Below are 13,964 nucleotides of genomic sequence, written 5' to 3' on the forward strand. Positions count from 1 at the left end.
TCATGGGAAATGTAGTTCCAAAACATCTGGGGTGCCAAGGTTCGCCATCACTGCCCTAGAGTCTCCAGTTAAGTACTGGATCCAGGGACTCGAAAAGGTACGATTTTAATCCAATGTCTCTGTGAACACAAGAACAATTTTCCCAAATTTTGACAAAACTGAGTTTTTTATAGAGCATATGTTTAGCTCATTACCTGAAAGTAAGGTTAATAATATAACTTGGATTACAAGATCTTCAGTTTCACTTAAATTAGTTGATGTAAAACTGAATACACCCCACAACAAAAACTACTACATCTAGTATTGTGTATAACCTCCATGATTTGTAAGGATATCACCAAGTCTTCTAGGCATGGAATGAACAAATTGGCAACATATTGCAACATTTATCTTTTTCCATTCTTCAAGAACGACCTCTTATAGAGCCGCAATGCTTGACTTGTCTCTTCTGAACTCCCCAGATCAGTAGACATACCTGGCCACTGAATACCTTTCACCCTGTTTTTCTTCAGAATTGCAACAGTAACCTAGATGTGCACTTTTCCAACATGACAATGATCCAAAAGACACAACAACCAAGGCCACGGAATAATGGTAGCATCTTCTCTTTCAGTCTAGAGCAGTACATCTGGAAATTCATGATGCCATCAATGAAATGCAGCTCCTCAACACCAGCAGCACTCATGCTGCCCACACAGGACACTGCCACCACCATGTTTCACTTTAGGCACCATGCATTTTTCTTTGTACTCCTCACCTTTGCCACACCATACAGTTTTGAAGCTATCAGTTGAAAAAACATATTATCTTAGTCTCATCACTCCATAGAGTCCCAGTAGTCTTCTTTTTCAGCATGGGGCTGGCTAATTCTAGGCAAGGTTTTTGTTCATTGGCTTTAGGAGAGACTTCCTTTGTGGACAACACCCATACATGCCATTCCTCTGCAGTGTAAATCATATTGTGTCACAGGAAACAATCACCCCGGTTTGGCTTTCTACTTCTTTAGCTAACGGCAGTGAACTTGCATGGCAAATTTCTTCAACCCTTCTCATGATGATGAGATGGTTGCAGTTCCATCTTTGTTAAATGTTTGTATCACTTTTGCTACAGTATTCTAACTGATGAGTAAAGCTTTGCTGATCTTGTAGCCTATACCCTTCATGTGTAAAGAAATTATTTTCTTTCTCAGGACTTGTGATATTTCTCTTCCATGTGGTGCCATATCTGACAGCATGAAATGGGAAGTTTTCCTTAAGCACGTCATTACCAGGCACTTTCGCCCCTTCCTGCCCAGGACAATTTTCAGCTTTCAGCGCTGTCACACTTTGAATGACAATTGCGCGGTCATGTAGCACTGTACCCATCTAAATTTTTATAATTTTCTTCACACAAATAGAGTTCTGTTTTGGTGGTATTTGATCACCCCTGGGGGTTTTATTTTTTGCTAAACAAACTTGAGACTGACAGTTTGGCAAAAAAAATTTTTTTCTTAGTTTCTGTCATAAAATTTTGTTTTCTCCTTCAGTGACAGACACTGATGAATTGGCACTGATGTGTAGAATTGATGGACATTGACAGGCAGCACTGATATGCAGCACTGATGGGCACCAATAGGCGACACTGACAGACAGCTTTGATGGGCGCTGACAGGTGTTACTGCTGGGTACTGTGGTGGGCACTGACAGAGTTTAGTATTGGGGCACTGCTGGCAGCTGTTGGGTGCTGATTGGCAGATGATGGGCACATCTGATGGGGCCTGTGCTGATAATCAATGTGCTGATTATCAGCACAGAACCCCCCCCCCCCCTCCTGACAGAGAGAGCTGCCAATCGGCTGATCAAAAACTTTGCAATTGCATATTTTGTTAAATGATGCAGCAATATAATATCCACCATTAAAATGTGCCATCTGTAGAGAGGACACCATACTGAGTGCCACCCCAGCTTGATCTACCCATTTGTGTTAGCATTTCCATCCTGGCTCTTCAGGGCGGTTTTACCCAAAGAGCTGAAAACCTAACTACTGCTTTACTGTTTTTTTTTTTTTTTTTTTTTTGCTTTTTTTGGGGGGCGGGGGGGGGGAAGAGTTCTTCCTCTCAACTTCTTAAATCATTACATATCGGAATTCTTCCTCTTTCATTTCCTGAACATTTTGAATAGTAGGAACTGTTCTCTTAGAGCAGAAATGACACAACCTCTACATTCCATGGTACATTGGAATCTCTCAGCTGTTCTGATGTTGCAATGGCCTTTTACTGCTCTCTCTTGTGTCATAGTTTCATCTAGCATGCTGCTTTAAAGCCAGTAAACCTGCAGGACAAAAAAAAACATTTCAAGTCCCCTAATATTGTCTAATTTAGAGAAGGGACATACTTTAAATAGTTATGAAATGAACTGCATAAAGCATGTTGTTGTCCGATTCACAGGGACTGGAGCACATAGCTAGCATTCCATCATCCAGGCCATATCTCTGTCATCACAAGTAGCAGACAAGTGTTTTGTAGTTCTTGTCTTCACACTCTTGTATTTTAGCAGCACAAATTGTTTGATGTATTGTGTTCTTGAACTGAAGATAACAAGCTTTCTTTCCATGTTATGCTATCGGAATTTATAATGTAATATGGTGCTGGACAGACTGGCTGTATAGTGTTAGTTGTAGTAACATAGTGCTGTACTTTTGTCCTCTTGAGTTTTTTTGACATTGGGAACGTCCATCCATACTCTCCTAAATGGCATAGATTTCAGCACATTCACAATCAATTTTTTTTAACACTGTCCGTTGGTGGACATTAAATTTGTTCCCCTAACTCCTCTGGGACTTAGAAGCCTATTTAAGATTGTAAGCTCTAACGAGCAGGGCCCTCTGATTCCCCTTGTCTTGAATTGTATTGTATTATAATGTCTACCCCAATGTTGTAAAGCGCTGTGTAAACTGTCGGCGCTATATAAATCCTGAATAATAATAATTTATACTAGATGGGTGCATGGACCCTTCCACTGTCTTGTGACGGCTCAGTTCCATTTAGCTGTCAGTCGATACACAGTGAATAAGTGTTGACCAGTAGTTGAAGGGGTTCAAAAAGGGATCTGGGTAACTCCACTAATGGTACTGTTGGGTGGGATAAAGATGGTTTATGCTTTGCAAATGTGTATCACCTATTAGTTTTTTGTTCTAAGAAAGTTTGTTGTTGAATGGTAAATGTTGCATTTCAGTGCCCACGTCCCTCTTTAGGTTTGTGTGTAGTACAATGCAAAATGCTCATTCAATTTGAAGCACCTCTATACATAGTTTCCAGTCTCTTTTTTTTATGGATTGCCCTTTCTTTGTACTCAAATCCTTGTAAAATACACACAGTATTGATTTTTGTACATATCTGTATGCACAGTTGTACTATTCTAAAGCTGGCCATACATTAGTTGATTTTCATATGTACAAAAATTATCCATATATTTGTTGACATGGCGAATGTTGTTCGAAAGTACTTAAAAAAAAAAAAAAAAAATCAATCCATGGACATTTATGAACAGAAACTTAATTCATTTTTACTCTATCCAGTTTAACAGAATTAATTAATTTAATAACCTAAAAGGAGACATAATTGTTTTTAACTACTTGCCTCAGTTGTTTGCAACTGTCCGGTTATTCTATTAGATTGCTTTTTTTTTTTTTTTTTGTGAAATGTTTGCCTATACCCAGTTTTTTTGTGTCTTGATAGCAGTGGTCTCCAAACTCGTAGGCCTTTTGCTTAATTTTGTCCTGCCCTTGGGGCTCTAACTCATCAATAGGGCATAATTCCCCCCCCCCCCACACTGACCCCAATGCGGTAGCGCAATTTCTCGCAATGACCCCCCCAACGATAAGCCACAATTCCTCCAAATGATACCACTGAAGGGGCACAATTTCTCCCAGCCACACCTTCGATAGGGCACTATTCCTCCCACTGACACCAAAGATGGAGAATTCGTTTTTTCCCCACTGATATCGGGACTTTTTTACTCCCAATGGCCGCAGTCTGGCCCCTCAAAAGTCTGAAGGACAGTAAACTGGCCCTTTGTTTAGAACTGGTCCTATCAAGATAAGCCCTGCTTTCAGCCCATACCTTCATACAGGCTGACAGGGTGCAGGGCTTGTGAATGGACTATGAGGCCACTCATCAGTAAGCGTGCAGGACTAAAAGGCGTTAGCCATGAAGACCGATGGTACTTTTTATTTCAAGTCATTCACAGGATACTGTAAATGAATGATGCGGCTGTGTAAATGAGTAACAGCGAGTGCTGGAAGAAGATCCCCTGTTTACTGTCACTGAAGGGGGGGGGGGCACAGCTGCTGGAACATGTAGATGTTCCACCTAAATATGAGTAGATCATGTTCTAAAAGGTGAACTCATCCTTTAAAATTACTGTTGCTTTGAACAGGTTTTTGTTTTTTTGTTTTTTGTAAAGTGATTTGTAATATATCATACAGTCAAAGTAGCTTGTAACTTGGGTTTGCTATGCATATCAGTGACATTTTGATGCAAAATCAGATAAAAGCGGATAAATTGAGGGGTCACTGCCTAACGCAGCCAAGTCTGAAGCTCTTGCATGCCATGCAGTCTTGATATCCTAATTTTAGTTGATTTCATTATGAAAATGTACCCCGAGCCAGGTCATCGGATCCCATTGGTGCAGAGGACTTCTTCATGCGGATCTTTGTGATTCGGTGACCTGTGCTCTCATGTGAGTGTTAACGAGGGCAGAGTTGCTTGTCACAGAAAGAGGGCCAGTGCCATGAATCTAAATAGATGAATGGAGACAAGTAGCAAGAAAAAAAACTGAATACACAGATTGATCCAAAAATTCTTTCAGATTTGACTGTACAGTTCCAAAAGATAAGTTTGTTATACTCAAGGCTAATGGACAAAAACCCAGAGGATGATGTATGTCCAGATACAGTCATTGTCTGACTAGTTTAACTTGCTGTACTGGTTGGCCTGAATTACATGTTCATCTCTGTGCTGTGATGTTGCGGAAGCTAGATTCGTCACCAGTTTATTGAAACCAAGAGTGACTATTGGTGCTTTTAAAGCCAAGGCACCCAGATAAAGACAGTTTGGTAGAGCAATACTTAGTACATGTATTAAGCTTCACTTATCAAAATAAATAGTAAAATTCGGAAATAGTCATTTTAAAATCAGATCCAATAAAACGTTGTCTGCTTCCAGTTTCAGAAGATGCAGCCTAGGAGGAAGGATCACAGCAGAGGCTGCAGTTAGAAATGTGATTGGACTTTCTTCTGTAGGCCTGACACAGAGCTGCTGAGAGCCAACCTCTAGGGGCAGAGGGGAAGATAGGGCATTGATGCCAATGGGAGGTTCGGAAGGACAGGTTAAATGATCCACGTTTTTTATTTTGACTACTACAAGCCTATTTGTTTTTTTTGTTTTTTAAAGGGAACCTGTGTGGATAGAAATTGGGGAACTGCAATTGTTGACTTTCATCTGAGTGCTTTGGCTCTGTATAACTTCTTTGCTTTACTACTTAGTAGAGATTGACCAATATCTTTTTTTTTTTTTTTTTAGGGCCAATACCGATTTTTTTTTTTTTTTTTTTTTTTTTTTTTTTTGGCTGCCTTTCAAGCCGATATCTCGTGCCAATATTCTGTATAGTTAAGCTTTTTTTTCCCCTTATATTGCTGTCACAAGGAATGTAAACATCCCTTGTGACAGTAATAAGCAGTGACAGGTATCCTTTATACAGGGATCTGAAGTCTATAAAACCCCAAGCCCCTCCCCTGCGCTTGAAAGTATTCAAAATGTCAAGATCTGTGTTTTTGAATACTTTGTTTTTTTAAAACTGGTGCCTTTAGGATGACAGTAATCCAGAAGTTGTCATGTCATGTAGGGCTGCAACTAACGATTATTTTCATAATCAATTAATTGGCCGATTTATTTTTTCGATTAATCGGATAAAATCATAAAAAACCGGGGAGCTATTCCTCCCATGGACACCAATGACGGGGCGCTGTTCCTCCCCGGGGACACCAGTGACGGGGCGCTGTTCCTCCCGGGGACACCAGTGACGGGGCGCTGTTCCTCCCGGGGACACCAGTGACGGGGCGCTGTTCCTCCCGGGGACACCAGTGACGGGGCGCTGTTCCTCCCGGGGACACCAGTGACGGGGCGCTGTCCCCCCCCCATAAACACCAATGGGGTACTATGACTACCCCCCCCCCCCCAGTAGTGTATTGTACTGTATATATAGCCGCTACCTTTTCACAATGTGCAGCTCGGCTCTCCTCACAGCTTCTCGCCCTTGCCTCTGTTCCATCAAAGCAGCAGCGGGCAGGGCTGAGAAGATCTGTGGGAATGAGGTCAGCGAGGAGGAGAGGCGTGCCACGGACTTGCAGCGGCGCAGACGTGCCTGGTCACAGACAGTGACAGAGGATTACACAGGAGGGAAGGATTTTTTTCACGGACGGACAGGAGGAAGGTGCGGACCAATGAATTGATAATGAAAACCGTTGTCAACGGTTTTCATTAATCGATTATCATTGATATCGATTATTCGTTTCAGCCCTAATGTCATGACTTCGCTTCTGGGTTACTAGATCAGAGACCCGAATAAAGCATTGGCTTTGTTTGGGTCTTTGGGCAGCTGGCAGACGTGCCGGCTGGTGGCTCGGGTCTCGAATGGCAGCTGAGCCGCATCGGTTCTTCTTACAAGAAAGCTGGCAGAAATGCCTGCAGCTGCATGCATCGCCCCGCTACAACCCCTTCAAGCAATATCAGTAAGTTTTGTGTCAGGTACCGATGCTTAAAAAAAGGGAATATCGGCCACCGATAATCGGTCGACCAGTCACTACTTGGTAAAGGCTGTCATAGCTTAAATTTCAGCCAATAATTCAAGCCATGAGAGCTCACTGCTCAATTTATTTCAATACGCTTTTGTCAAAAAAGCCAGGTGGAAAATTGTTGGCTGAACAGTGACTGCATCCAATCAGATACAGTCACTGTTAACTTATTCTGAAAGCTGCGAGTGCCGGCTGTGAGAATGCAATAGCTGGCAGAGGAGATTCCTCTGTTCACACTATTTATCGAGTAGATTTCTCAAGTTCAACAATAATGTATATGGTTAGTGTAAGTCACTGATCCCAAACTGCTGTGCATTTGATGAAGCGTCGGACATCTGATATGTGCATGCAGGTGACCAAGTCAATAAGTAATATAGGAAGGGTAGGGATGATGGCCTTGAAGCCTTCCAAATGAAAACATTTCAGCAATGGCAGTTTACATACCTCTCTCATGATGTGTACATTATAAAGGATTGCTTGTGACACAAGAGTTTGTGTATATTCAGGACAGTGCTAGCTACTGCTGCGATATGGTCTGAGCTAAAACCCAGACCACAATTCCAAATAGTCAGCATAACCGCTTGGAACTGAAAGTGCTGGAGTTTTCATCTGGAGTTTATCGATGCCTGCAACTCATTTTTATAATGAATTAATACTATATGGATATTTATGCATGGTTACTATATTGTTTTCTTGACTGAAATTCTTCTTTTAATAAAAATCCCATACAAATCTTTGTCCCCATTAACCTCCTATCAGCACTTAGTATTTTTCCAGAGCGGTTTTATGGTCATTACGCTAAAGCAGCACCATAGACACTGTTAATAACAAACTTAAAGGTTCAATTCTCTTGGCTAAATATACAAACCTTAAAAAATGTGGTAGCTATTTTCTATTTTATTTTGTATTTTATTGAGTCCAAAAAAAGATGTCAGTCTCATGGCTAAATTAGAGCGCTTTATTGAGTTAAAATGAAACGAAACATATAAACCTCACCTTGCTGGTGCGGGCATCTTCTCCTGTTATTTGGCCAGTTCAGCAGGGACCAGTCATTTTTCACGTGGCAAACGCATGACTGCTACCTGCATTTAGGGTGCCATTACTACTTCAAACCTAAGGGTAAAACAAATGTTAATGCCCAAGCACAATCTTGCAACTTTGACATGTTGGTAAAACCATACATATTATTGCAACTATTTTGTGCATCCAGGTGGATAATACCCCCCCCCTTTTTTTTTTTTTTTTTTTTTTTTTTTTCCAGGACAAATTGGGCTTTCATTTGGTGGTAAATGGTAATGGATATCTCCTGAAAGTTTCCCTCTCTCTGCAAGGAAATAGATGCAATGCATCTTTCCTCTATTCAGAGAGAGCGAAACACAGGGGTGGGCTTCACAGTGACTGATCATTGCCAATCAGAGGCTATCACATCGATCAGGTGACCCAGAACCGGGAGTTTTGGTTCCTGATCCTTAGTACGGGACCTGGAGCTACCATTGAGACCCCAGTCTCTGTGCTGGGAGTGTGCTGTGCAGCGGGCTCCCAGCACAAATAGATATGCAACCCCATGAAAAAAGCTAAGTCCAGTAAGGCTGCATACAGGGCAGGACTTACCATTGGGCTTGACTGGGCTCAAGCCCATGGGCCCCTCCCAATAGGGGGCCCCGCTGAGATACATAGCCGAGTGTACTCAGCCCAGCTCCACTCACAGTCACGCCCAGTCCTGTCCTATGATGGACATAACACAGGGACTGAGCGTGACTGTGAGCCGAGCCGAGTATGCTCGGCTACACTCGGCTCCGCTTGGGACTGCGAGAGGACCCAAGAGCCGCCGAGATACAGATATCTCGGCGGCGCCATTTTTAAACTTCAAGACTGCAATAAAAAGGCTGCAAATGACACTGACAAGCAGGGGCGGACTGACAACTCATGGGGCTCCCGGGCAATAGGAGATTATGGGGCCCCCAGGCAATCGGAGATTATGGGGCCACACAGTAGACACAAACACACACACACACACAGTATACAATCACACAGTATACACAGACATGTTTCTATTGGCTGAGAAGGTACTGGAGAGGTGGGGCAGCTATAATCTCAGGATTTTTAGACCAAAAGGATGTCGGTAAGGAACATTTCAGAGACAGATGTAAAAAAAAAAACACACATTTTTACATACTGTCCCTGGTTTTACTGAGGCAGGCAACCCTGATGGGGCCCCCTAGTGGCATGGGGCCCTCGGCAGTGCCCAAGTGGCCCAATGGTCAGTCCGTCCCTGCAGACAAGGCTGCAGATGGACACTGATAAGGTTGCATTGATGGGCATTTAAATGTAAGTTTTTTTCCTTAAACTTCCCTCCTAAACTTGGGGTGCTTGTTATATGCCAGCGAGTGTTATACGCCTATAAATATGGTAATGTATAGAAGGTAGGGCCCGAAAGTGACTCAAGCCCAGGGGCCCCCACCACCCTAAGTACTGCCCTGGCTGCATATCTGCATACTGTTGGAGTCAAGGGGTTAAGAAAAAAACTACTAGAAAAGACACATTTTATTTAAAAAAAAAATATTTAAATCCTAGGAAATGTCTGATGCACAGAGCTCCAGAAACCAGTGTGCACTGGGTCCCTGTAGCCATTGTTGTGTAGCCATTGTGTACAGTCAGGATGTCCTGGGGAAAGAATGTACGTGTTTTAAAATGCGGTGCTTAGCCAGTGCACTAACAGACAGAATTGGCCTAGCATTCGGCAGTCTTGCACACTCTATATGACACATCTACAAAGGAAAAGCCAGTGTCTTGTAATTGGCCTGTACTGGGCTGCAGCTTTTTATTTTTTTATTTTTATTTTTCCTTTTCGGATGCCTCCATTAGCAGTCACTCCAACTGCAACTGTTTTCCCCAGCACTCAACAGTTCAAAGGCCTAACACAACAGTGACGACACAGCCTTCCTGACACAGGAAAAGTATTCAGCGCAGATAAATTCTTGGTTTCAGAGGATTACACTGTAACAATCTCTATTCTTTCCAGCTTGCTTCAGGGAGGCTGCTGACGTTTATACTCCCTTTTTCGTTATCTTTGTATTCCTTTTTCTTTCTTTTTTTTTTTTTTTTTACTCATTTTTATTATAATTTTGGCCTTTCCTTTGGAATGTTGGCCTAGGATGTTTTCTTTTTGTAATGTCTGACAAAGATTTGCTCGTTTTCCACATCGAGGTGAATTGAGGTGTGTCTCAAGGCTTACGAGAGCTTGTGGGAGAACTTTCATTAGATATTTTTTGGGTAAGCACCAAACTTTTGTTGTTTTTATAACTGTTTGCAATACGTTTTCCTTCACTTGTTTGTCTCTAATGTTAAACTCGACAAGTAAAGCGTTCCTCAAAGTAATCTGTAGTAGCCCATTGGAAGTCTGGTTGCTGTGGGTTACCGTTCATCATCACTTTCCAAGCATGGCAGTTGACAGCTCGGGTCTTTATCCTCCTGGCTGGAGCGGGTTGGTATTTGTGTTCTCGTTGTAGGCTGGAAGAATGTGTGACAGTGCTATGTGGCCATTTCAACCTGCGGGGATCTCTAGGCTTAGATCATGCTTTCTAGATTGCAGGCAAAATCCACATTCTTCCCTTGTGACTACATCCTTTTACAAAAGGCTTCGTGGGAACATGGGAGGACAGTTGTGTTTTTTTTTTTTTTTTGTAATCTGAATGGACAGCTCTGTGGCAATGTCGTGTATAAACTGGAAAATAATGGCTTCATGGGCCATGTCTGGAATTAAAAGGCTGTTGCAGACATTCTGTTTATGTGCATTGGAGTGTTACATTTTTGTATGTTTTGAGAGCACACAGAAAATTATACACCAAACACACCCTGGTCGGGCGCACACCTCTAGGACATGCTGTTATTCAGAGGTCTGGGCAGCCAAATCTCTACTCATGGTTTCTTTTTTCAATCTGTTTTCTTGGTTAGAATAGTAAAAGCATCTTTTGAAAATTGTATTTACTAGTAAGCCATTTGCTACCGGCTTGTAATTCTTCCTGTTGTTGTCTGATCATTTGCTTACACACAATTGGCTAATCGTTTGCTTGCACAGTAGCCCATTAGTGATTTTTGGTTAGTTGTTTCCAGGGATAGACAAAATAATTTGAATCCCAAAGTCAGACTAGGAAGCACTGAATGACTATAAGGACCAATTGATTTTTTTTAAAGTGGTTGTAAACTCTTACATATACCCAATGAAGTGAAGATGAAACAGATCCTCCCTACATAAGTTGTATCTGTTTATCTGATGTTTCAGAAATCAGGGGACAGGGAGCTGAAGTTCTACTCTATAGAGCTCAGTGAGGAGAGCTCTGAGAGCTGATTGGAAGGAAAGGGACCCCCCCCCCCCCCTTCTTTCACACAGGAACAGAGCTGAGGCTGTTAATCACAGGTTGTGTGATTGTGCTCCTGCCCCTGTCACCATCTTACCTTTTGGTGTCAGGAAAACTTGTCAGAAGTGACTCATGACAGTAGCAGAGGAATGAGGCAGCAGACAGAAATGACAGTGCTCTGGATTGAAACTGGTACACGCTATAGAGGGATATGCTTTCTTTCATATTTCATGTCTGAGGTTTACAACCACTTTAAATAAAATATATCTAAAGCCAAAACCTTGTTTAGAGTTGGATAGCGTGATCTCTTGAAAAGATTTTCTTTAACTTCCTGTCCCAGGGACACTACAGGTAGTGAGAGAAGATCTCCCCTAAGTCCTCTCTCAAGTGTTTTCTTTGAAAGAGTCCCCCTCTATTCTTTTGCAGTGATAACCATTTCCCTCACTTCAGTCTTGGTGACAGTTGTTCACAGTAGCAACCCAAGCTACAATATAATAGGCAAATTTAGTGCCTGGTCGTCCTGCTATAACCCTCTGTTATTACTTTGAGCCACTGACTTCTCTTTTGGATTACAAGAGGATAGTTAAAACCCCATCAGTTTTAGTGACTGCAAAGCTTTAATTGTTTTTCATTAAAATAACAAACATGTTATGTTATACTTACCTGCCCCGTGCCATGGTTTTGCAGAGTGACCCGGATCCTCCTCTTCTAGGGTCCCTCGGCAGCTCTCCTGGCTTCTCCCTCTTGTCAGGTGCCCCCACAGGAGGCAGCTTGCTATGGGGTCATCTGAGTTGAGCCGTTGCTCTTTGTGTCCATTCACACTCTGAGCCGTGGTTCATCCCTGCCGCCTCAGTCTTCCGTTTTCGTTTACTGGCTGTGATTGACAGCAGCGGGAGCCAATCAGGAGGGCAAGTCCCCTGTCAGGCAAGGCTCTTGTGGACATCGCTGGATCGAGAGGGAGTTTGAGTAATTCTTGGGGGGGGGTCTGCTGCACACAGGTTTTTTACCTTCATACATAGGATTACAACCACTTTACTCTATTTGTGTGTCGGAGATGCAAAAGGTAGTGAGAAGAAATCTCTCCCAAGAGAGAGTCAAGTTAGCAATGCCTGTATCGAAATTTGACCAATTCGGCAGGGGACCAGTTGAATTTTGATACGTGTATGGGTAGCTGATTGTACAGAAACTGACCAGTCAGTTGGTATTTTTCTGCTTGATGGGCGCAGCTGGCCCTGGTCAGTAAGGTTGATCAGTATATTCTGACACCAAGGAAGTCTCTCTGCTGTCATAATACAATCACCTAGCGGGGAGGATTCCCCTATCCACCTCAATTGTTTGAATAGGGGAATCGGGTCTTTTTATTTTTCTATTTAACCCACTGGTTGAACAAAGAAAACATGTGTCCCCATTGGAGGTTTTTGCCCTATACTTTCTTTCTTTCTTTCTTTCTTTCTTTCTTTCTTTCTTTCTTTCTTTCTTTCTTTCTTTCTTTCTTTCTTTCTTTCTCTCTTTCTCTCTTTCTCTCTTTCTCTCTTTCTTTCTCTTTCTCTTTCTTTTTCTCTTTCTTTCTCTTTCTTTCTCTTTCTTTCTCTTTCTCTCTCTTTCTTTCTCTCTTTCTTTCTCTTTCTCTCTCTTTCTTTCTCTCTTTCTTTCTCTTTCTTTCTTTCTCTTTCTTTCTCTTTCTTTCTTTCTCTTTCTTTCTCTTTCTTTCTTTCTCTTTCTTTCTCTTTCTTTCTCTTTCTTTCTTTCTCTTTCTTTCTCTTTCTTTCTCTTTCTTTCTCTTTCTTTCTTTCTCTTTCTTTCTCTTTCTTTCTTTCTCTTTCTTTCTCTTTCTTTCTTTCTCTTTCTTTCTTTCTTTCTCTTTCTTTCTTTCTCTTTCTTTCTCTTTCTTTCTCTTTCTTTCTCTTTCTTTCTCTTTCTTTCTCTTTCTTTCTCTTTCTTTCTTTTTCTTTCTTTCTCTTTCTTTCTCTTTCTTTCTCTTTCTTTCTTTCTCTTTCTTTCTCTTTCTTTCTTTCTCTTTCTTTCTCTTTCTTTCTTTCTCTTTCTTTCTCTTTCTTTCTTTCTCTCTTTCTTTCTCTTTCTTTCTTTCTCTCTTTCTTTCTCTTTCTTTCTCTCTTTCTCTCTTTCTTTCTCTCTTTCTTTCTTTCTTTCTTTCTCTTTCTTTCTCTCTTTCTTTCTCTTTCTTTCTCTCTTTCTTTCTCTCTTTCTTTCTCTCTTTCTTTCTCTCTTTCTTTCTCTCTTTCTTTCTCTCTTTCTTTCTCTCTTTCTTTCTCTTTCTTTCTCTCTTTCTTTCTCTCTTTCTCTCTTTCTCTGTGGCAGTGATTACCAGGACAGATACATGGATGAGTCCCCCTAGTTGGGACACACGCCGATAAAACCCAGCAGGGCATTCAACACCCCATCCAGAAGTAAAGGTTTTGCCTCTTGTACAAGTGTGGTTGTGCAGTCACATTTTCTTCTATATTTTGTGAGCTGGAATCTTGATCAATTCCCCCCTCCCTCTCTTCACATGGTCTGACACAAAAACCCCTATAAAAAGGGGAGCCAAGGACAGTCCTCCATGTGAGATATTGAACAGGAAAGATCCTTCAGGGCAGCTAAACATTCCAATCCACTGAGAGCTGAAAGGAAAAACGAATGCGTGCTTCTAAGAGTATCTTTTGGATCAAAATTGTCTCAAGCTAAACAATATCTGCTTGCCACCTTGTGTAGCCGCTATCACAAAATTGTGCACCACAGTAAATTCAGGCTTTCTGAGAGCAATGTGTTTACCAC

General features: G+C 41.8%; 1 protein-coding gene across 4 annotated transcripts in view; it reads left to right on the forward strand.

Annotated features, from left to right (window-relative positions):
- Positions 1 to 13,964, forward strand: part of ARHGAP29 (Rho GTPase activating protein 29) — a 216,350-nt gene that overhangs the window by 116,520 nt on the left and 85,866 nt on the right. Inside the window, exon 1 of one of the 4 annotated variants that reach the window (XM_077452885.1) lies at positions 9,952 to 10,104. The exons of the other annotated variants lie outside the window; for them this stretch is intronic. The gene's annotated coding sequence lies outside the window, so the exon portion shown is untranslated. Of the gene's footprint in view, positions 1 to 9,951; positions 10,105 to 13,964 lie in introns of those variants that run through there. 4 annotated transcript variants of the gene reach the window in all.

This window comes from Lithobates pipiens, unplaced genomic scaffold (assembly GCF_037356315.1).
Source record: "Lithobates pipiens isolate NorthernLeopardFrog02 unplaced genomic scaffold, aLitPip1_a1.2 Scaffold_23, whole genome shotgun sequence".
NCBI classification, from domain to species: Eukaryota; Metazoa; Chordata; class Amphibia; order Anura; family Ranidae; genus Lithobates; species Lithobates pipiens.